At 32.0% G+C, this 23,359-nt stretch overlaps 1 protein-coding gene across 6 annotated transcripts in view; it reads right to left on the bottom strand.

Moving 5' to 3' along the window:
- The window catches only part of LOC128671840 (alkaline phosphatase-like), a 104,990-nt gene that overhangs the window by 71,486 nt on the left and 10,145 nt on the right, over nt 1–23,359 (bottom strand). Inside the window, exons 1-3 of one of the 6 annotated variants that reach the window (XM_053748634.2) lie at nt 17,170–17,443; nt 16,825–17,026; nt 15,125–15,231 (exon numbers count right to left, since the gene is read on the bottom strand). The exons of 1 other annotated variant lie outside the window; for it this stretch is intronic. The gene's annotated coding sequence lies outside the window, so the exon portion shown is untranslated. Of the gene's footprint in view, nt 1–15,124; nt 15,232–16,824; nt 17,027–17,169; nt 17,444–23,359 lie in introns of those variants that run through there. 4 more of the 6 variants (XM_053748636.2, XM_053748635.2, XM_053748638.2 and 1 more) reach the window with 4 other exon arrangements.

The raw sequence follows: 23,359 nt of genomic DNA, 5'->3' as shown, positions 1-23,359 counted from the left end.
CCCCTCTGTGTAGGTCAAAGTTAACTTTAAAGTTGACTGGTGTAACCCACACTTAATTGTAACTTTCTGTATCTAGCCTAATATTTACTAATCTGTGCATCAATCGCCAAATACGCATTATATAATAACAAAACTTTGATTTGTGCGCAAACTTAAAGCGTTACGCCGCCGTTAACGACCGCATAAAAGACAGGTGGAATGAACACAAGATATTTTATGATTGTACGAGGCCGCACAAGGTTCAAAGAAGATTAAATCACAACTACTATTATTAAAGTGCCTGTATGTTTGTCTGTTCTTTGTTAATCGTCGGTCAAAATATCTACTGAATAGATTTTCTTGCAATTTTCGACAGAAAGTTAGCAGATTAATTTATTCTGACTAATCTATCTGTATTCTGTAATAATTTTATAAAGACTAAAAATTTATATTATTGTTTATCAAATAAACTCAAAAAGAACAAAACCTATTTTTGATGATACACTCGACATTCAGAAGTAAAGTAGACTTTTATTACGTGAAAACACGGGCAAAGTCGAGACCGTAGAGAGGTATCTAGAGTTAACATAATAATTACTTACAAAAATTAAGTCACAATTCAGTAATACCGAAATTGGAGACAATCATATTCATCAACCCGCCTGTTTCAACACGGGAAATCTATACATAGAATAAAACTGTAAGTGGGCTGTCTGTACATAGGTAGGAGATATTAAAGAACAATAATTAGGGGGGTTCTTAAATGGACTATGTAATAGAAGGAAAACCATTTTTTAAAATGTTTGTTCGCGCGTCACGCTAAAACTACTGAATGGAATTGAATTTGGTTTTCAAAGTAGTATAGCGGATAGTTTAACTTGATATGGGTTTTATCGTGATAAGTTGCTTAAACCCCGAGATATTTAGAATAATAAGGTGACCGAAGCCGCGGGAAAAGATATTAATGAACATTATTTGCATCAGTAGGTAGTTCTTACGTAGCTAATAAGCATTGCATTTTAATTGCCAATAAATAGTCATGCATTCGAAAATATAATATCTACGAATATACATATTTCAATACGAGCGGGGAAATGAGGTGAAAATTACGAGTTAATTAAGTTTTAATTAATTACAAAGCCTTTCATTATAACTAAAAGTAAATATATATAAATAAAAAATAATATCGAAGGTACGACCTTCGATATTATTTTTGTATGTACGAACATACATGCCGATATCCAAAAATTAGCCATTTTCGTTTTATTGATGTTTCATAAACAATATATAACAATTGAATCTTAATCAATTGAACTTATATACAATTGAATCCACAAAAATTATTATGTAGTGAAAAATAATGAAAATCGAGATGTTTTCACACATGTTAAAATTTATTTGCTATTTTCCGCGTGCTATTTGAAGGCAATATTTATATATTTATTTATTTGTGTAGCCACTTTGATGCCCACGAATAATGTCCATCTTCAGAAAAATAAAAAAGAACACAACATGACAACACGTTATAAACGTGGAAGCTACAGAACAGGAATTGTCTCATTTTTCAACGTCGATTCCCTCCAAAAGCCCAAAAAATAGCGTACAAAAAAAGGCTCTAATCGAATAATTGGAAACGATTCCAGTTGTTATCTTTCAATCAAATCGCGTGTATTGTTTGCGATTTATCCTATTGAAGGTTTCCATTAAGATAAATTTGTTAGATTGCTCAATGTATTTTTGTCGATTACTCCACTGATTGGCCCATTATAAAGGATAATTGTAGAATCGGTGCGAGAATTGTTGCAAAGACAAAGTAATTCTTAAATCTTTTGAATATTATTGATATTTTAAAATTATTTATTGTCATTTAATATGAACAATACTTATATGCTGTTTGTTGTTTGGCTAAGCATTGTTTTTTTCTATACAAAGTAGCCCACCTAATGGGAGGTGGTCACCGCTGCCTATGGACGCCTACAATACCAGTGGGGTGTTACACGCGTGTTGCCAACTTTAAGGCCGAGGGAATTTTAGTATAGTTTGTTATGTGCAATCAAATCTGTTATTATCTTGTTTATATTGTGGAAAAAACATTTCTCCTTAATCCTCTCCTCTTCACCCTCCAAATCGCAATAAAATAATGCAAGCACTGCTGATCTTCGATCGAAATCTTGTTATATATATAATGAAAATATTTTCTATTTTAGCTTCACTTTTAGCGGTTGCAACTACGTTTGTGCCAATTTTTAAGCATCAAGAAAAATAAATATTTTACAATATTTTTTGTTTCTTTCTGTTTCTCAGAACCGTGTCCAGGAGCTTCACTTCTTTTTGGGTCTTTTGAATTTCGGATCACACCAAATAATAAAAAAATCTTGCCAAAATCTGAGCTACCTTACTTACATTATTGTGAAGATAATCAGAACAGTTGACTTAAATTGATATACAAAGTAACCACTTACGACAACACAGAACTCAGTTTGGTTTTTAAGGCAAAGAATATTCCATTGAAAGTGTTAGTTTTTGGTGTCTGCGGCTGCATTCAACGCTCCGAAGTATTTGAATTTAAAATTGGAAGGAATAAGTTATTTGTAATAATATAGTCTTCGCGAATCCGAGTCTCTTCTAGGATATTAACATTAAACTGTTTCAGTACTAGCTTTGCATAAGAATAGTAAGTAGTTAGGCAGGGCCATATCTATGAGAAGGCAGGCCGATCTACTGCCTTGGGCCACAAGACGACCACTGTAGAAAAAGAAACAAATGTAGATATTACCTAAGAATTATCTTTTTGCACATTTTTAATTCTGTTATTTTTCTGCTTTTTATCATCAAATCCTGTAATGAAAATCTAAATACAGTCAAAGTAGCACAATTTTATTTCAATTAAATAGTTACATAGTATTTTCAAAGATAATAACTATACCAGGATTTTAGAATAACAGCTGCACAATTCTATATTAATACTTTATTTTCTCAGAAAATATACGGGATCCCGCTTCTTCATTGTCCCAGGGCCTCTAGACTTCCAAATCTGGCACTGTAGTTAGTATACCTAAGTATTCGTCGGTTTTTGCGAGCAAATGACCCGTTAGACTGCCGAACAGTTAGTATAGTATTTTAAAATCGAATACTAAAAATTATACTGGGTAGTAATATCCTACTAATATTATAAATGCGAAAGTTTGTGGAAACATCCACAAATACATATGTGTGTATGTTTGTTACTCTGTCACGCGAAATCTACTGCGCGGATTTCTTAGTTCCAGCGGTCTGGTGGTCAAGTGGTTGAGACCACCCGCTTGTGAACGACCGAGATATCAGTTTTGAATCCTACTCGTACCACATGAGTTTGTATACCAATCCGACTCATATAGTACGACTGCTTGCCACGTTTACGTCGTCGATACGATAGTCGTAATAACCATGTCAAATACCTTCAGGCGACTTGAATACAATTTTGACAACAGCAACACTGGTGTCATATTTTATTCGAGTCGCTATGGCTTTTCTATAACCCTACATTAGCATTTTATATTGCTAAATAACATACTGATGAATATATGAATATCTTGTCGTACATTATAACTCCTTTGTGAATGGTGCAATAAAGAGTTTATCATCTATACTGGCATAGAAGCCCAGCTAATTTACATTTCCACCCACGTCCCACGATCACGACTAATTAGTCACTATATTTGATACTGCGTGATATTTACGGCGGTGATAAATACAGCTCTTAAATGTCAAACATTCGCCGTTATATAAAAATTCAGGATAGTTCCCAAGATTTATTACTGGGACGTTTTGGATTAACTGGTTGTCGTTCGTATTATCTTTGTATTTTTTTTTACTCGTAAATTAGCTGTGATAAAATTTCAAGATATAAAGTACTGCTATGTGTAAATGCTTCTTTAAATTATTTATTCAATTTAGTATTTAGATCATTAGATTCCACAAAGTAGCCTTTTCAACAAAGACGTCAATTAACTAGTAAATAATGTAGTAATAATTCTTCGTTAAGGCATGAATAACTAAGACATATGAATCGCGAGTTTCAAATATGTCAGTTCCTGGCAACCAAAGAAAACAAAAGAAGAAAAAGAAGCTTTAATTCAATTTTTTTACATTATCTGTACAATGCTGTAATAAAAAATGAAATAAAATTTATATTATTCTCACAATGGTTATTCCTGGAATAAATTGCTATTAAGTCTCGTCTTTGTGCTGTCGCCGAAGATTAAATGGAAATAAGTGACGTCTCAGCTTATTTGAATACTGCGATATTTTTGAACATTGTAAGCTCTTCTTACATTCTTGTATTATTTCGGAAACTATTATAGTTTTATGCAATCTGTGCTTGGGATGCTTGTCTATAACTTATGCTAGATAGAGTAGTTGAGTTCAAAGAATTTTAGCTTTCTGTTTCACATTTTACTAAAGTCATAAAAGTTTTATTAAGAATAATATTCTTTAAGACCACAAGAAATTAAGGACGTTTATTTTAATTAGATAGGTTTATTAGTTTTAACGTAGGAGTTCAAAATAAACGTATATAATGTATCTTTAAAAAAATGTACTCAATATTCATGAACTGTAAAATGTACTCGATACTTCGCCTATTTCTGAATCATTTTTTCTAAAATTATAAACCTTTGACCCTTTTTTAAGACCTAAACCAACGTATTTCTTTTGTCGAACAGGTACAATAAAGCAGCAAACAAAATGGGACCAGTAAAATATGTTTAAAAGGCATTTTCTTTATAAACAGATCGCCACTGCTATATGGCGGCGATCCCGAAGGACAGTGACCCGAACAAAGAGGCAAAATCTGGAGCAAACAATTTTTAAAAGTCGCCACAAATATCCTTTTGTTGGAGCGTTAGAAGCCACAGTGGTGGCTGGTAACATGGAGAATTGAGAGAGATTGTTTGCCACTGTAAGAATTTAGTTTTATTCACCGAGTTTGTAGTACGTGGGTACGTAGGCAAAAAGAATTGTTAAATGTGAATATCGGTCACACTTCCAGATTAATTTCTTCTTAAAATGTTCGGTGCCTTGTCCCAAATGAACTGTAAATTAATTTCTAATTACGCTAACAAAAACGTATTCATATCAATTTATAGTAATACAAAAATGAAATCATATGATTGTAACACAATTCCTATTAATCCAAAAATCACCCAAAATGTAATGACGGTTTATATTAAATTTAATCAGGAAAGTGATTCAATCGCTTGTTAAATTATCCTGCATGGCTTTTTATTCCATGGTAATGGCATAGCGGCGAATTTGTGATGATTTTATATAGGTTATTGTGCTGTTGACTATACACGTAAAATCTTTTCTCGAATCCCATCCAAATTTCGCGACCTAAAGATCTTTGATTTGTCAAATGTGACATAAATACCTAAAAAGAAATCGTCTTAAGGCGCTTTTTTGGGAAACACTGCGTTGATTCCTTTTCGCATCCCTTTCGTATTTAATTTCCTCTTTGGTGTTCTCACACACCAGGAAAATTCGCTCTGTCATTAAAACATCCAAGAATTACTATTGGTATTGTCTTGATTTAATGATTTTTCTTTTCTAAAATAATGATCACATTGCAAATTATTCATAGGCTGGAACTATTACTAAACAACATATCCAAAAGAAGGATTTTTTATGCTAAGATGCATTCAAATATATTTGAAGCGGTGGTGACCCAGTACGATCCAGACCGCCTATGACCGACAGGTCCCAAGTTCGAATCCTACTCGTGCTACATGTGTTTGTATACCACCAATCTAACTCTTATCTCGTAGTTTTCATGGACTACCACTTGCTTCCAGTAAAGGAAAACATCGTGAGGAAACTTGCAAAAAAACCTGTGCACATTTGCGGACAGTTTAGTTCATGAGTGTGTTTGCGACTACTTGCCACTAATGGCGTTAGGTAGTCATAAAAGTCGTGCCTTTAGGCGACTTGAATAAAAATCGACACCAGTGTTAGCTGTAACACTCAGTATGAATGAACTATATTTTACTTAACTTTTTCTCTTTTCAATTTATTAGTTTCAAAAATAACAAGGGTCCCACTTTCTGTTAGTAACAAATGTTAAGTAACACCAATCAGTATCATTATTTAATCAGATGAAATGGAATGCTGACCTAGGGGATGAAAGTAGAAAGGGAATTAAAGAAATCTATTCCCAACAGTGTCATTACCATAATAGTTTCCCACTCACCGGAAAGAACAGGACATACATTCATTATTAAAAAGGAAGTTGAGATCTTGTTTTCAAATGTCTTGATAGGGTTATCACGTTAATTGTTATTGTATATTGTAAGTTATTTTATATGTCACCTGCTTGGAAACAATTATATTCCTTGTCTAAATATAGAATGTGAAATTATGTAACTGAAAGCGAACAACCAGGCGGGTGGAAAAATTTAATGAAAATCAGTTTACAACGTACTATTTTAAATGCAATGGTATAGTTTTTATATTTATTTTAAAATTAACTTTAAAAAATCGAATCTTAGCGATACGTTAGATCAGAGGTTAGAGCTCTCGTCTGTGTCGTGTTTCATTCCACGTTATCATTGTATAATGATACTCATCCATGAGGAAAACTATGAGATTGCATTTTCAACACAGCGTACGGGTCTATTATTATATATTAGGATTAGAAAGTAATGATAAATTATATTCCTAATAATGTGTTTACTAAATAATCTGTATTATTGTAACTATGTTTGACAAATAAATTGATTTATTGATTGAATAAGTTCAGTTAACATTGAAGTATTCCAATCGAATATCATTTGAATAATTTGAATTCAAATGATATTCGATTTCATTTGGATGAAAACAAACTACCACTATATAATGTAATTTGTAAATATTTTTTTGTTATAAATATATTTCCTATTACGAGCAAATACCTTTTTTAAAATATTGTTGAAAAATGTTTTTATAATAACATTAATATTAATGAAAATAGCCAAAAAATACATAACATTGGTATTCAATTCCATTGAAATAAATGTAAAATTTATAAAAATTGTATACAAAGCGAAACTAATAACTAATTAAACATCGCTAAGTCAAACCGAATAAAACTAGGCACAACCCTAAGCTAAGTGTTACCCGGGTAAAATGTTTTGGGATTCAGTGATAGTAAAACTGTTCTCGTTAATAATGAATCTCCGGTCAGGATACCTTTACCTCTGCCCTATAAATTCCGTGATATAATTTTCAAGAGCACCATCGACCCCGGAAGCTATGAAATAAGCAGGATATTGCTTATTTAGATCAAACACTTCAAATATAAAACCAATTATTTTAGTTGTTTTTATTAGAGAAATTTTAATTTTCGTTATTTTTAACGGTTATGGTCGGTTATTTCTATTTACTTAAACAAAATGTAATTTGATATGAGAACTGTTTATATACATCTATAAAAATTGTCCAGTGTCCCCAATTGGGGATATAAAAACGGTTAATGATTATGATTAAAACATGTTTTTAAGAGTGAGTTGCAACAGTCAATTTTCGCGTTAACTTTTACATGCGCACCATCGTCGTTTAGATAAAATGGCGTACTTTTCTGCGCAGGTTAAAGTTAACGTCAAAATTGACTAGTTCAACACACCTGAAGTAGTAAGTAGGTAATACATAATTACAAAGCTCCTCCGTCGATAAATTTATCGCACACATAGTCGAAGAAATGTACTCATAGTCCCTTATGTATGCTACTTATTTTTTTTAGTGCCGTTTAGTGATAAAGTACTAATGTCAAAGCTAAAAGCGCTTTCTTTTCTTTCAATAAACGATATCATCACTTGTGAACAAGTTTGTATTGACCTATTTGATGTCTACTTGCTTATTGGATTTCTCTCTTTCTTACTTTTATTTTACCCGTGGATACTTTTCATTGGCTCTCTGTTTCGTACTCTCATTTATCTGTAAGGCTTTCTAAATAGTAATACACAAATAAAAGTTTTAGCTATATACATTTTAGCTGTTTTAGCTATTAAATTAGCAGTGCTAAAACATTAATTACTGAATGCCAATCAAAACGATACTGCATGTATTTGTGCTAATGTAATATTCCCACCCACATGTGTCAAATCCCACAAGTTATTAATTGGCTAAATGCACATTATGCACTGTACGTACACATGGTACCATTTTCCGTTCATATTTACGGCATCGGTATATTCAATTTAATCGTTTTCATGCAGAAATGTTTTTGTTCTAATATTCCAATACTTGGAGTGAGTTGCACCAGTCAAATTTACCGTGAACTTAAACAATAACAATTTGCCAATTCGCACTTTAATTTATGTTTAGTTAACTTTCATGAGAACACTCTTTTTTGAAGTGGGTTGCTGTGCAATGCGGCTATGTTCTCAAATTAAACTTAACAACCAATATCTCACGGAAACTTTGGCCATTTATCCCCGTCTTAGATGGCAACTATTTGCGAATGTATGTAATCGTTTGTAGTATCAAATATCGTATGACGAAATAGTTGGCCTGAGCTTGGAAATGGTGAACTGAGCAATGAATGAATGAAAAGAAGTAAAAATGTAGATATGCATTGTGTCACCGGTTCACAATTGCAATTATTCTACTAAGAAATATTTATCTTTCAGCCACGAAATTTCTAACTTCATTCTTTGAAAAATAATATAGTATTAGTTACAACTAAGTACTAACTAGTAAAGATTAAATAAGACCTGTGTGGTAGAAATTATTGTAATAAACATAATGACGTCACTTGATTGACTAAACCATTCGAGAATAAATAACTGATTGCTACTACTACATATACAGAGTCACGTATGCCCTTACGGGGTAGACAGAGTCAAGTGAAGAGTTACGAAACTCAATGTGTGGCATGAGAATATTATATTCAATTCACCAGTCCACTACACAGGTTTTCACGTATCCACAAATTCCTTCACGGAGGTCAAAATGTGGATATTATTTGATTAAAAGATGGTACCTACGTTTAATATATTCAGCCAGCTTTTGAGCACTGAAAGAGCACTAAAATTCTCTAGCGTATATTGAATTTTCTTTTAATACTACGAGTCTCGAACTAACGACCTAAGTAATATGATGCTCCCTTTACTGAAAATATTTATGAACGATTACACAAAACTGATTTTGGAATGAATAATGTTCATATACCTAATATTAAATCATGATCATTCAACGTTCATACAATGTGCAATATGATTAGAAATGCCATTGACTTTTATTATCATAAACAGTAGTTCAGCTGTATTTCATAAAATGAAATAACATTGATATGTAATCTGTACTATTATTATAAAGAGGTAAGCATTTGTGAGTTTGTTAGTTTGTAAATTTGAGGCGGGTAATCTCCGATACTACCGAACCGATTTCAAAAATTCTTTCACCATTAGAAAAGTACATTATCTAAGATTGCTATAGGCTATATTTTATCTAAAAAATTCCTCGGGAGCGAAGCCCTGGGCAACATCTAGTTAAATAATAATTGGAACAGTTAGGTCGTTAGTCTTTAGGTGATTGAGCCGTGAGATCCTAACATGATTTTTCAGTAAAATGTATAATGATCTGGGGAAAAATATATTCATAGCTGCTTTAAACCTCGCTTCTCAACAGGGTTTTATAAGAATCAATACATATTTCTCCATATTCCGCGACATAAATACTGTTTATTCGCAATGTCGTGTTAACGCTTTGATTCTAAGGTTTTTGCCAACGACCGCTCGCGACGCAATCTCTTTGATGAGACAATTTTGTCAATATTAAAACGTAGACGTATTTGAGTCAGTAATGTATCTGAGATGGCATACAAATACAACAGAAACGTGAAAAGCAAAACAAAAATATATGAATAGTAATCGTTAAAATAGCAGAAGGCATCCTACGAATGAGAGACATTAGGTATAAAGAGTCTTGGTTTTGTTTTAAAAAAATAATAACTTTCTTTTTGTTATAAAATAAAAGTAAGATAACTTTGATATAATCCGAAGATTACGACGCCGCAGGAGTTGTGGCTATTAAAAGTTTAATTCATTTGCATATCGCTTTAAATAAGTTTTTATTATTTTTCAAAACTTTTTACAATTTTGACAAAAAACTGCGATGTTTTATCATATTTCTGGTACTTATCTTGAGGGAATGCAAATGGAATATTTTCTTAGTTATTTTATTCAAAGAGATATCGGTGCAAACAATTCAGTTCTTTGGAAAACTTTCATTGGAAGATTCGCACTATAGGTATCCTAGAATTAAGTCTCTATGTAGCTTCTTAGATTGGATTTAACTGAATTTATCGGCTATTCACTGATTGTTGTCATTTTTAATTACTGTATGTTTTCTCAGAAAATAAAATTACTAATTTGGCAGTACGGTAACTTAAACAGGTACAATAGTTCAAAATATATTACTAACACTTCAAAGCTTTTTTTCTATATAAAGTGTAAATAGGTATTATTGTCTACAATTTCCAACCTTAGTTTATTAAATGAGATTTTATTTCATAGTTTCAATTTCATTGCTAATGACGAGTGTTCAGGAAGTTTAGAACTAACAAACTAAAATGTAATAACGACTCAAAGTTAAACCGCATTTCACTGATTACATTCAATAACCTGCACTTGTTATGCAATGTTGTGGTGTAGTAATATCCAGTTTACCAAAAATATTCTAAATTATGTATATCATTATGTACTGTAACATCTGCTATATACCTACTACGGTAAAAATATAAAAAAAATATACACTTAAACCTTTCTCAGGAATCATACTATCTTATGGTGAAAACAGCATGAAAGTCCGTGAAGCAGAGTTTGAGTTAATTTCGAACAGACAGACGTCTTAGAGGACTTTGTTAAAATAAAAGACAGAATGAAATATAGCAACATTGACAGTGGATGCCTGTGTGGTATCGGAATAACTTCATAAAAGGTAACCAGTGTGGCCGACAAATTGTTGTTGTAGGTAAACACGTTACGTGTCGAGAGCTTCGAATTCAATTAACGTCATGTGCACTGGCCGAGAGAGTGTCTGTGCTTGGTGATAATTTGCACGCGACAATATCGAAACCATTTTGAAATTTACGTATTTAATGGGGAAAATTTGTGTATCAGGTATTTATTGTTCACGCAGTCTGCCCAGGAGCTTTGCTTCTGTTTGAATTTCGTGAAAATAATTTAAAATGTGTTTAAATAAATATTATTTTTATCTAATTTAATCTAAATGTGTAAAATTGTACTTGATTGAGTAACATAGAAAGAAAATTTGTTTATTTGTTTACTACAAAACTTAGAAAACACACAAAACAACTACTTAATGGTAACGAACGAACGACCAAGAAATGAACGAGGTGATTTAGGTGAATTCAAAGAACTAATGATTAGATACATATTCCAATTTAGTCAATACAAAGATCCTTTTTTGTCATTTGGATTTATAATTTCAACAAATACCTACCTTCCCAGAAAGTGACTTATAAATGACAGCGTTCCAGACACTCAAGGAACAGACACAGAAAACTATTATAAATTAAATTTTACCAAGCGATTAATTTAAAACTTTGTTTGAGTTAACTTTGTACAGCACGAGTTCTTTATTGTTTATTTTCACTTATATCCTTTATCTATCTTTTTTACCATAAAAACAATGAATTTCTTTGACCATGCACATTGCAATAAATTGTGCACGAACAGATGTTACCATTTTTCACTTCGAATGAAGCACGTACGCGGCCTACAGTTACGAAGAGTCTTAAAATAAAAATTGACGAGAACTTTTAATACACTATCGAAAAGTGAGAAACTTCACTAACTTGAAAATACATTGTTAGTCATCAATATTTTGTAGTTTTCTCTTGAAAAATGAAAACAAATTATCATCTTGAAGTTTCGACGAATAACTATGACTAGCATTTTTTCTATATCATTATATATATAACTTAAATTCTACTCATCTAAAGCCAGGTTAGACAAAAAAAGCCAATAATACAAAACTGCTGGGAATGTGTGCTGTTTCGCCCGGAAATATTTATGAAAACAGCCTAAAGCCAGCGGCCGTTCTGCAGTTATGAGCCGTGCAAGTGAAAAACTGCTCTTAAATTTGCCGTTGCTGACTGTACCGTGTATGTGCTAGGCATAAACTTTGTTTGAGTTACGAAACTGCAAGCCATAGACATAGAAAAGATATACCTATCTACTACTACATATGCAAAGAAGTTTTTTCATTTCCGTAAGAAATATTCTTTTGGCTCTAGATTGTTCCAAATTTTTATATATTTATTTAGTTCTTGCTATTTAGGAAGGCTTATAGCTGAACAACAAATATATAGAAAGTTTAAATTTATTTTTACCCTTTCTCTTTTAACCGATTGTATGGTTATTGGATGAAACCTGTTTTATATTGAATTTAGTTGGCTATAAATATATTTCGATATTAAAAGAGTTTTTTTTTCTCTGCTAGTAAAAGCTCAAACCTAACATAATTAATATCACCCAAATATTTTAAATAACGAGGGCTGCTTCCGAGAAGTGCACTGTTAGGTGTTTTAAAATTCTGACTGATAGCCACTAATTTATGAAAATATTTTAAGAACCCAAGTATGCTCGTATACGTATATATGAAGAGTTTATCCATTAATTAAAATTTTTGAGAATTATTTCTACACAATACATGGTTTAAAATATATACGTCGTTTCTCTACATTCATTAAAAAAAAAACCTTTAATTAGAAATATATTCTTTAAAATTATTACTCATAAGAAAACCAGCAATTAGTAATCAATCGAGCAATAATGAAAATATGAATTAAACGCGAGTTAAAAATCTCAATCATCTCATAGCTCTCTAGCTAGCACATAATCGATTTTTCTTCTGACTTCTAGAATTGTTTCGTAATTATCAACTATTACTAACTATATATTATACCTTCTGAATTCTAAATACGAGACTTATCTGACTCACTGGCAAAGTGCCAGCACGCTACACCTCAGATTCCATACAAATTAGGAAATTAATTTAAGTGAAAAATGCATCAAAAAGCTGTCTCTCTATGTGAGTTATAGTGTAAAATCCTGGTTTATAAAATTATTTTACTTTTATTTTCTTACATTTAAAATTGTATTTTTATTAATTAAAATAATTTATTATGATAATTTGTACAATAAGTAACTAAAAATAATTTTGTGAAATATCTCAATTCGTTGGAATTATATAAAGAAATACATGAAGACGAAGAAATGTTATCATTCATTAAACACCCAAATTCGTAAAATGAACAAAGGGAATTGCAGGGATTATTTAAACTTGTCTATTTGGCAAAGTCCTGGGGCCGCGTCTAGTCTCACATTAGGTAGTAGTAATAACAGTAAAAATGAAATTGAAGCTTGTGTACAAGACGGTACAAAATTATCTTCTTATTTCGAAGGCACCAATTTTGAAAAACTTACAATTTGTGAAAAACTTTCAAATATTTTACGTTTAAGGAAAATATTATATTATTTTTGCTTTTGTCCGTAATTTTATCGAAATTATTATTTATTTTAAATTTAATCAATCAATCCAGCGGTTTAGTTGGGGTATCGTGACAGCAAACTTTTTTAACATACATTTTAAATTCACTTTTTTGTCATTTATAAATTGGGTTTCTATCTATTAGCATAAAAATTTAAGCCATAATGTAATAGAGTATACTGTATTATAGCATAACGTTACGCATAACGGTTTATGTATAACTATTTCAATCGTAACTAACCTAATAGTTAATTATGCCACATTTACTCGTATGTCAAAAAACAATAATTACACCACAATATTTCACGCCAAAACCGGTATTCCAAAGAACAATCAAAATAATTTGTGCGAAAAAAGGGACAACTTTAAAATTATATAGTGTTTGTCAAAATTTACTTAAACTACTAATATTTCGGAACGACCGCTCTTGAGAGCAATATAATAAAGAGAAGTCGGACTACGAATGAAGACATCCTGAAGAAAAGTTCATACTTAATATTTTTTTCCAGTTTTATCTATTGCGTCATAGAAGTATGTGTGTAAGTTAAAGCATATACATATAATATATATAGGAACAAATAAACAATATTAGTATATCATAACTAAACAGCCTTGACTTGTTTATCGAGCCAATTTTATTACTCAGTTGAACCCAGTTCACGCTAAAGACCCCCTATAATTAGGTCAGAAGGCCTTTGACATGGCTACTTCATCATATAATTATACAAACTACGCATCGAGGCTTTGATCCCGTGGGAATTTTGGGATTAAGAGTATGTTTTTACTCTATCGGATCAACTAGGCAGACTAATAATAAACCTATATATTGGAGATTCGAAAATAACGTCCTTTTTTACTTTTTTAAATGCAGAATTATTATGTTTTTGAAGTTCATGCAAACAAAACTTTTTTTAGCCCTAAGTTATTTTAACACTGACGTAGGTCAAAATACATAATTCAGTGGAAATATTTCCGCCAGTCTAATTGGATCGGTAATGAAAATTCTGAAGGTACTTAGTGTTGATAAATTAATGAATAAATGGCCAGTAATATCTTTGAATTTCCAAATTTATTGCTCAGAACAGTGCTCCTGACGTCTTGTATATTAATTGGTTCATTTCATAATCTCCTGGATATTCCGTTATAAAATAATTTTGAACCAGAATATTTGCAACTTAATATTTAATTTTGAACACTTGTTAATGAAAATCGTAACCAAAAAATTTATAATACAGTAAATACCATTGTTAATTCGAGATAATATTTTTCATGTCTCAAACTGAAACAAAAGATTATGTATTATTGAATTTTAGTAAAATCAACATTTGTGGAATTGTAGAGCAGTGATAAAAATCAAATAATTAGAATCTAACTTACTTTTTGCTATGTGTATAGGTTATTTTAATGGAAGGAACACAATATTCTTCGCTGCTGTATCGAAAATGGCTGACTCAAAAAATCTAAACTTTCATGACTGTATTGGACTGTAGCTTTTTGTAGGAACGAAAGACAGGATTTCTATACGAAACCACACCCTTGTTGCGCAGTACGATCTACCCTACAAGATTTTTATTTCTATGAATATGAACAGCCGAAATATTTTTTGTTGGCTCACCTTTGGGCTGGTCTTGAAAACGTCGACAGCTTCAGCAGGTCCAACCGAATCACGGTTCCGTCAGGATCCGACCTGTGTTCACCATAACTCACTGTGCCGGTTTTCCTCTCGAATGCAAAATGATGATACCAGCCGTAATGGCGTTTGGAAAGTTAGTTTTACTACTATTGGTGGCTTAATCATTTGCCTTTTTTCGCACGAAAATCTTTTAGATGCACTCGGATCACCGAAAAACGAGAACGCCAAGAAGTTAGCTATACGAAAGTTGAAGTGTCTATATAACCGGAAGAACCGAAGGAAGTGTCACACTGAGTTGCCATACTAATAAGGAAAATAACAACCAGTGCTATTTCTAAATTATCCTACTAATTGATAATTTCTACCATTGTCAATCCTAAACAAAGACCAATCAATTTCATAAACTTAATTAACAGGTTTTAAAATTCAACAACTGGTAAACCCTTTTCATATTATAATCAATAAATATACTATGATTTACGGTGATTTTTAGTACCCAGTTATTTTTATTTTCGCGGGTTTACATACGTAATTATGCATAATTATATGTTGACCATGATTGTGATGACTTTTTTTTTCAATTATATTTCATTGTGTTATATAGGTATTTAACATTCCTACATGGTGTATCACACATTAATTATAGACCCTTACTTTGTAGTTCAGAAATAGATACGGGAGGGTTTGGGGCTCACCCTCTGTTGCGGTATGTAATCCACAAATATATACCCATAAAGTGAAATGTAATCTTGCTTATTTGCACGAACGTATTTATATAGAACTTGTAAAATTACAAGCAAGTGATAGTCATTTATGACGTTTCACGGGAATGTACTTTAAGGACTTTTAAGGTAAAATGATATTTATTTAATTTTGGGATAAAAAGTACCCTATGTAGTATGTTACTCAACGTTATTTTAATCATCACCATCACCTATTTAAATGTCCCAACTGCTAAAACTTGTCATCCTTATGGACGGATAAGGAGTACGCGCCACGATTCACCAGCAATGGCTTAACGTATTACTACGTGAAGCATAGAGTAGCTCAAGATTTTGACACATTTTTGGTCATCCATCGAACGACCGTTATCACAGGCTTAGCGCGTTTACGCTGCGCCCTTAAGCTCCTCGTCTCATCTTATTCTTCTTTATATGTCTATTCATTACTGAATATTTTTAGGTCAACTCGGGGCTTCGCTGCGTCATAGCTCCAAATAAGACCTACCTCTTCTCGTAGAAGTCGTACGAAATCCAAGGTTTTACCTACATAGCCTTGGCGGCTTTATGTATTGCTTGCAACGATATTATTTCCAGAGAAGAGCGACATAATATTCAAAATTGTCAGAACTCACGACTTTAATCAGGTAATTTATACAGCAAAAGCATTATGTACAAAACTGCAATACCATAATTCAACTTCTGTATGAACCAAATGTGGATTGTTAGATAATGCTTTTAGCATTAAGTCCGTCTGTTGTTCTTTTACGATAAATAAAGAACATATTACATTTATTCAAATAGCTGGTCTATAATTTAATTATTGTACAGTACATAACAAAATATATAAGTAAACACAAGTGAAACCTCATTTAATCAAAACCGATATGAGCTGCACTATTCAAATCTGACACTACACAAACAACTCTTCATCATCAAATGTAGATAAACAAATGTACTTACAATTTCTCACTTACATCTATGTATATCACTCACTAATGAGGCTGGCCAAGGTTCCGTGGGGTCCGTATCTCCTGTGGGAAACAGTTTCAGAATAGCTTGCATCTATTCTCCATACCATATCGCTTAAAAGCGATTCACTAAACACTATATATAATATGTACATCCTGGTGTTGGTTACTGCAATCTCAGCCACTTCCAATCGCTAATCCAAATAGTTGGGCCGTATATAAATCGATATATAAATCCATATGGATTTATTGAATATTCCCGGAGAAATAACAAATATCTCTATATAGAGATATTTGTTATTTCTCCGGGAATCTAACTCCCGGCCGCCGTATATACCTCACACTGTATAGCTCAATCCTCTTCTTGACTAGTCTTTCCTTTGCTTCCCATTAATATAAGCGGTCCGAAGCACGACAACATCAATTGTTGTCCCAATATCAAGTGCACAATACAAACACTTTTAAACTAACCATTGCTAGCATAAATATCCGACTCGCGAGTACCAAAATGTTCAAATAGTTGGTCTATAATAAATTAAAACTAGCGTAATAAAAATAATTATATTGAACTTCCAAAATAACAAATCGTAATTTTACATGTTAAAGACCATCGGCGGCAATCTTATCTGTCAATATGTGAAAAAATATTTAAACTAAGAACACATTGACATTTATTCTTTTATCAGTGGCCAGTATACTAACATAAAACCTGGATAAATTTAAAATACAGATACAATGCTACTTGGAAAACTTGGCTAGTGTTTTTAATAAAACTTGGCTGAACTTTCCTAGCTCCGAAACGTGATATGAATTAGTTTACGGAAATCTCATTCATTTCCTTATTAATGATTATTAAACATCCTTTGAAAATGATTATTATGTTTTATTATTCATAAACATGCACAGAGGTAAACACGATCTTATCTTATACCCGAACGCACCGATTTTAATTGCTCATGATTTATAATTGAAATATGCTAAGTAAACTTATTTTATCTAAACAGTGTAGAAAATATTATTATTTCAATTATAACAATTTCTATCAAATAACTGTTAAGCCTTTTACATTGACATTGAATTGATAGGGTATTTCACACTACAAAAATTAAATTAGTATAGTGATGTTTACTAATATAGGTACTTAATTTTTTTGAGGAGGGTAGCCGCAGAGTTTTTGTCGATATCAGCTCCGTTGATAATAAGTTTACATTAAAATATTGTTTTTGATATTATAGAAAAATAACTAATTTTACTTAAAACCTATTAACTAACCTATTAAAAACAAAAGAAATTAGTTTTCATCTCATTATCAAGTTTAGTGCAGTAGCTAATTTGGAATGCAACTGAGGTACAGGATTCAGTTCTTTGGGGATTGCAAACAACTTCTAAGCATGAGCACTTTGGACTTGTTGTGAGAACTCTATCTACTGATTCATTATTTATTTATGAAATAAAGGTATTTCGTGTGGTGTAAAGGTGTTTAGTGATTTTTTTTTACCTCTCTCTCATATTAACGTTTTCCAGGTCTTTTTTGGGGCTATAATGCAGCAAAGCCCCGAGTTGGCCTAAAAATTAAACCTTGATAATTAAAAAGAACAGTAAACAACTGCATTCTGTCCTCTCTTTCACCTTTTCACCCATCTGTGCTTAATCTGTGTTTCATCCGCCGCCGTAGATCATGCTGCGCCTTCTTTTTTGTGTCCTCCAATTCGCACGGTCACATTAGTACTTTCTTGTCAGTTTACCGCACGCACTTCTTTTATCTATGGCACGCACCTACAAGTTGGTAACGTGTATTGCCTTATATTTCTTCGGGAATTATTTTCATGAAGATTTATAGGGCTGTTTCGTAAAGACTGACAAATGAGGTGTAACATTGCCCTTGGCAGGCTTGTCTACTTAGTCACTCGGCACAGTTTCCTCATAATATCGTCATGATATTTCATCGTTTATGTAGTTATGAATTATTAATATTAAAATTTATTTTCAATGTACATGAATAGAACGGTTATATTATATTTAAGTTTGTTGTTAATCTCTTGGACACTTTGAAATTATGTAACATAAGTAAAATTAAATCTCATTTTGCCAATTTCTGTCTGGTCCCAAAGTTTGCCTTAGTCTAGCAGAGAATGCTTCATGGCATAATGGTCACCTATTAAATAGTTACTATCAAAAAAGTTTAAATAAATAAATAGCTGGGATAATTTTACAAGGCACATACCTACTCGTACAGTAAATAACTTTGTAGGTAACTTCTAATATCCACGTAAGCAAATCCCAGCAGTAACTAGCATGAACTAAGTAACACACTCAAATTAAGATGTTTTTCGTTTTTCGAGTCGAAACAACATTAAAATTAAATTAAAATTAAAATTCATCAAGTCTTCTATTGAGCTGGAGGGACAGTTCGGGAAAGAGGACAGACGATTCTAATGATGATTCTCTACTTAAGATTTTTTAAAGGAAATTTGTAGTGAATTATAAAGTAACCCACACATCACGAATTTGCATTGTTTCCTTAAACTCAATCATTGCAACCTAAATTTTCTGTGCTAGTATGAAATGTTCACTAAAATCTTTGGGTAAAATAGTAACATGTGGTTTAATATTGCTTTTGTGTCTATGTTCTTCGCATATCTACTGCGGAACAAGGGATCATGTTTTAATCCTCTCATAGTTTATCCATTTTAAGCGCAATTAAAATTAACGAGGCCATGTTAATTAAACAAAACAATATTTTATTTAACTAACAGTCGTTGGGTTTTGTTCTCTCTCTTGCCAGTGTAATTCCTATGGGGGTTGCATAATTGGCTGTATGGCGTTTCGAAGCCCCGGGTCCCCGTGTAGCTGCCGCCTTAAAATAGATCTGAGTTTACTTCATTTCCACTCATGGATCGACGATAAGCAATAACAGCGGAATCTAAATAAGTTTTTGGTAATATGTTCATTTCAAACGGTTTATTTTCATAGTTATTTCGTAATCATTGTTCTCGTCCGCTCGTGTTTCCGGTTTGGTTTAGAATCTCACGTCAACCCTACTTGGGAAAGCTATTATTGCTTATCTGCTGCCTAGGCTACATGTCACTTAGTCGCCTCGTATTTTGACGAAAGAATATAGGGTGGTCCTATTTTATGGCTACATTACTGTAGTAAAATAGATAAATTGGATTCATAAAATCAACACCTACATAGTTATTTGTGTGATAATCAAGTTTTCCGGTTGTCTGATATGGTAACAGCTTATAATATTTATGAACATAACGAAAGGAGCGTCCGTCTAATGGACCTGTTATGCCGAGATTAACTCTTGAAGGAAATTGGGTCCTTGCTCTTAATGGGTAAATATATTATGAAAGGACGACTTGACGTGGAATTAATGCCTGATGATATTTTGATGTACCTCTGCATTTTATGATCACGTATTTCGATTGGTGGGGCCATGTGGCCTAAAATAATTAATTGTTAATCGAAAAATAATATCTTGTCATCAGATCGGTAGTACAAAAGCAGTCGGACCACGTGGCCAGGTCGCTCGTAGAATGTTTTGATTGCATTATTTAGGCGCTCGGTAGAGCTGTGATTTTCGCGCTCGTTTCATAGCCAGCTAAACAATTTTCGTAATAGTTGGTTATTCGATGGGTGACCAAAATGGATTATTATTAGTTTTTACGTGTTTTGTAACTTTAAGCTTTTGGAGCCGGTTGTATTCCTTCAATGTGCATTAGGCGTGGTGGATCGTGGTACATTGTACTTATTGTAAAGGAAGGCCAGTGCCCCAGTACTCATGACATTAAAATTGATGAAAATGTTTATATTATATCTATAGATAACACGAAAATAAAAAATAATAATATATATTTGTATGTAAAAACTTTCAAGACTTCGATAATTCGTTACCGATAATATTTTTGACATAACTTTATTGCATAGAGAAGATATACTATACAAAAAAAAATATATCGAACATAGTATATATCGTAACGATAATAATACACTGTACCACCAGGAAAAGAAATAGGTACATTACTAAGTACAGGGGACAAAACAAATTCTATACAATAAAACGGTGATAAGAAGGTAAACTAAATATATCAATTAAACAAGTAGTGTCGTAGAATTAAAAAAATGTAGGAAAGAGTACATTATAAACCCTAAAGTATTTGTGTGTTGGAATATTCTGTTTGATGTCGGCTTATAATTAAAACTACATATCGTAAAATATGTATGTATTTAGTAAACACCCAAATTAATAGATAGGTTTGTAATTTATCCTTTATGTAGATAGTAAAGAATTTATGATATAGTGAAATGATGTCAATAACATTAAGTATCCACCCAGGAGAGGGATGATTGATTGATAAGGGAAAATTGATATCGTCGAAGCTGTAGCGCCAACTAATAGAGTAATTTAGTTTATAATTTTCATGTTAGCAAGTTGAACACTATATACTCGTACAAACCCAATAATTAATTAATTAGCTTCCTTGGAAGCCTTGTTTCTTACTTGACTATAGTAAACTTTGTAATACATAAAACCAATTTACTGATTCCTTTGACTTGGCGTTAAGCTAAATATTTTTAAATTTAAAATATATTAACTATTACATAAATTTTTTTATATAATTTTCGGCTTATATTTTTTATGGAAAAACTTCAGGTGCGACGAGGTTTATTTATAAATTTTAACTTTAATCATTCAATAAGATCTACTTACATTACGCATTCCTAGCCCAGCGTTTTACCCTAAAAAACGATACAGTTTTACAAGAATCCCTTTGAAATATCACACCGGTGACTAACGAGCAGAACCGAGCACCCACAATAGAAGGGCTCCGATTGAAATGGTTGTCCTTGTGGCTTAATCTGAATGTTAACGGTTTGGTATGTAATCGATTTTTAGAAGTTCCTCTCAGAGCACCAATTAGAATAGCAGTCTTTGCATACGTATATTTTTTTAATATACCTGTTTGTCCTTCAAGCTAATCTGATTTTTGCCATAAAAGAGATAGCTCGATTTTTGTTCTGAGCACCATAAATATACTCCAAATTAGTAAGTATTAAAATTTAAAATACTATACAAGATTTTTATTTGAAAATCCACAACAAAATATTCCTTTGCTGCGAAAATTAATCTATTTTAAATTTTTAATTCACCAAAAATAGTTTTGAATTGTAGTGTTAATTTAAAGTATTTGCATTCGTGATTACTTACTTATGCCACAAATATCTACAATGCAATCAAAAATATAAAATGTTATTAAATTAACATAATATGAAATATTTGAAGTAATAATATAAGAAATGAAATATTACTTACATGGAAATTTAAAATCGTTTATTATTCAAAACGCGTTCTTGCAGTTATGAATAAAAGACATTTTCGCTATCACATGTTCGGAACTGAGACAAATGGCAGCCGGAACGAAATTCAGTTTCAAGTTAGCTTTAGCAGGCTCGGATGGAATTCAAAAAGCTTTTTCATGAAGTCAATGGCACTAGGATCTGTGGATCAAAAAGATGTCTAGTTAGATAAAATTTTAATAGAAAATGAAAACCTTTTTTCATACCTACTTAAAAATAACAGATAAGAAAAATTCGACTCGAAAAGAAGATTATTTTTACTGGTAGTAAAATCACAGGTGAATCCTTAAAATTTTATGGTTTGAATCTTTACATTGACCCCGGGCTTGTTGACCTCGCAGTTGCAAATGGACGGAAAACGTGTGAAGATTAAAGAGAATAAGATAATGTTTGACTCTAACTATACGATTATTCACCAATTTTCATGGCCCAATTCATCCAAGAAACACATTTGTTGCCCTGAAAATGACTTTCTAATGAGGTTATCATGAGTTTATATTCTCTATATTTACAAGTTATCTTCAACTAGCGACCCACCCGGCTTCGCACGGGCGCAATATTATGAATTACACATATATGTAAACCTTCCTTTGGAATCACTTTATCTATTTAAAAAACCCGCAACAAAGTCCATTGCGTAGTTTTAAAGATTTAACCTGTTTTTTTAGTAACTATTTAATACACAGAGTGTTTATTCCACAAAATTCGACGTCATGTGCCTCTCTCACCCTATTTTATAGCCGTCTCGCATTTCCCACAGCCATTTGGTAAAGGTGCTTACATGAATAGCGACATGAAAGTTTTATAGACACGCTTTATGATTTACTCTAAAAAAGAGAACAGTATGTATGTAGTATAATATCTAGGTAAAATCGGAAGTTCCACTATAATTATAGCTGTAATTTTTGGTGTCCTTTGTAAATGACCAAATATAAATGGGGAGGATTTTAATTTATAAAAAAAATAGACATACTTACCGACTTAAATATTAAATATTTACTTGGAATAATTTTCGTAATATCGACATTTATTTTTTATCACTGCAGTTGTATTACGAAATAGGTACGGCTAAACGTGGCCTTCGAGGTAAGTAACTTAATTAAAATTAGTATGAAAACTATAAACATAAATAATGTACTCAGGTAACATACTGAGTATGTGTA

This window comes from Plodia interpunctella, chromosome 8, assembly GCF_027563975.2.
Source record: "Plodia interpunctella isolate USDA-ARS_2022_Savannah chromosome 8, ilPloInte3.2, whole genome shotgun sequence".
In the NCBI taxonomy this organism is placed as follows: Eukaryota; Metazoa; Arthropoda; class Insecta; order Lepidoptera; family Pyralidae; genus Plodia; species Plodia interpunctella.
Note: the sequence above shows the minus strand (reverse complement) of the source record. Positions and strands in the feature narration are given on the sequence as shown.